This window comes from Pinus tabuliformis, chromosome 6 (assembly GCF_031772625.1).
Source record: "Pinus tabuliformis cultivar Carrire ecotype Pingquan chromosome 6, CPIR1, whole genome shotgun sequence".
NCBI lineage: Eukaryota > Viridiplantae > Streptophyta > Pinopsida > Pinales > Pinaceae > Pinus > Pinus tabuliformis.
Window position 1 is genome coordinate 1,350,805,176 of NC_142292.1, and position 2,335 is coordinate 1,350,807,510.

The following is a 2,335-nucleotide window of genomic DNA, read 5'->3' on the forward strand; positions in this document are numbered from 1 at the left end:
AGGATTTGTTGGTGGACAAAGATCAGTGGATCACGGTAGTTCCGGGTACTAAACCAACAAGAGTGTTTGATGAAGAATGGAAGAAGTTGGATTGGAAGGAAAAGAGCAAAATACGATTGTGTGTCTTAGATTCAGTATTGCTAAATGTGTAAGGGGAAGCTACAATGAAGGCTTTTTGGGACAAGTTAGGGACTTTGTACCAATATAAGTCTCTGGTGAATAAACTGTTCCTATGGAAAAAGTTGTATAACCTGAGGATGAAAGATGGAGACTCGATGATAGAGCATATGAATGCATTTAATATTGTGGTAAGTCAGTTATCATCTATTGATATAAAAATTTCAGATGAAGATAAGTGCATTAGTTTGTTGTGTTCTCTACCAGATTTGTGGGATAGTCTGGTTATTGCAATAAGCAGCAATGCAACTACCTTGTAGTTTGATGAAATAGTCTCATCCTTGCTGATGGAGGAGATGAGACGGAAAAATATGGAGAGCCTGAATGGTGATGCCTTGTCTGTACGAGGACGGTTCTAGAATAGAAACAAAAATAAGTGATCAAGTGGGAGATCTAAATGTAGAGGGAGACCTAAATCTCTAAGAAAAAATGTAAAGGTGGTGTGCTAGAAATGTAGAAAGGAAGGGCAATACAAAAGGGACTGTAAATCTAAAGCTTCTGACAAAGGAAAGGGATCTGATGATGGTCCTTCTGTAGAGGAAAAAACCACCTCATATGAAGGTGGAGATGTGTACTTGGCTTCTTCAAGTACACATGTAGATCATGAGGCATGGTTGATTGACTCTGGTGCATCCTTTCACTTCACTCCCCATATAGAGTGGTTCTGCGAGTATGAGAAATACGATGGTGGCGATGTCTTCTTAGGGGATGATAGGAAGGCTAGAATCGTTGGTAGCAGAAAAGTAAAGTTGAAGTTGCAAGGTGGAAGGGTTAGAACACTTCCGGGTGTTCTACATATTCTTGCATTAGCCAGAAATCTAATTTCTGTAAGCAAGCTCGATGATGCAGGTGTAAAAATAGTGTTTGAGAAGGATACCTGCAATATGGTTTGGGGAGCACTAGTATTTGTTTGGGGAGTTCAGATTGGAACTCTGTACAAGCTACAAGGTAGCATTGTTTTTGATGGGGGTTCCTGAAAATGGAGTAGAAAATCTAGCGGTCTCTAGAGAGAAGACCATGTTGTGGCATCAAAGGCTTGGACATATTGGAGAGAAGGGCCTTCAAATACTTCATGGTAAAGGTATGGTAGAAGGTATGAGTAATATCTCTCTGGATTTTTATTTCTGTCAAAATTGTGTATATGGAAAGCAGAATCTAGTGAGTTTCCCCTCTGGTGGTAAGAGGACGAAATAGATATTAGGGCTTGTGCATAGTGATGTGTTTGGACCTATGAAGGTTCCATCATTGGGTAAGTCTATGTACTATGTATCATTTATAGATGACTTCTCAAGGAATACATGGATATATTTCCTTAAGAAGAAATCCGAAGTCTTTGACAGGTTTAAAGAATTTAAGGCTCTGGTGGGAAACCAGATAGAGAAGAACATAAAGGTGGTAAGGATAGATAATGGGGGAGAGTTTTGCAATAAGGAATTTGAAGAACTCTGTAAGAAGTGTGGTATAACACGGCAAAAGACCACTCCATATACACCTCAGCAAAATTGAGTTGTAGAAATAATGAACAATGCGTTGATGGAAAGGGCAAGAAACATGCTCAGTGGTGCTGGGTTAGGACAGGAATTCCAGGTAGAGGCAGTGGAGATAGCATTTTACCTAGTCAATAGATCACCTTCATCAACGTTGGAGGATAAGACTCCACAAGAGGTATGGACTGGTAAGAAACCCTCTCTTTTGCATCTTAGGGTATTTGGATGTGATGCACATATACATGTTCCAAAAGAGAAACGAACCAAGTTGGATAGTAAATTTAAAAAGTGCATCTTTATTGGGTATAATGGTGGTTTAAACAGTTATAAGCTTTGGAACCCAGTAGAAAGGAAGGTTGTGTATAACCAAGATGTGGTGTTCAGAGAGGTGAAAGATGTTATTAAAAATAAAGTCCAACCAAAGAAACCTGAGAAGATAGAGTTTGAGCTAAAGGAGGAAGAATTAGACTCTACAGCAGAGGAGGAATCAGAAGATGAAGAGCCACAAACTCCCGGTGTGAGAAGATCAGTTCAAGAAACAAGGCAGCCAAAAAGGTATAGTCCATCTGCTTTCTGTTCAAATTTTGCTTTATCTATTACTGATGATGATCCCAGAACTATGAAGGAAGCAGTAGATTCAGAGGATGGAAAACTTTGGAAAGAGGCCATGG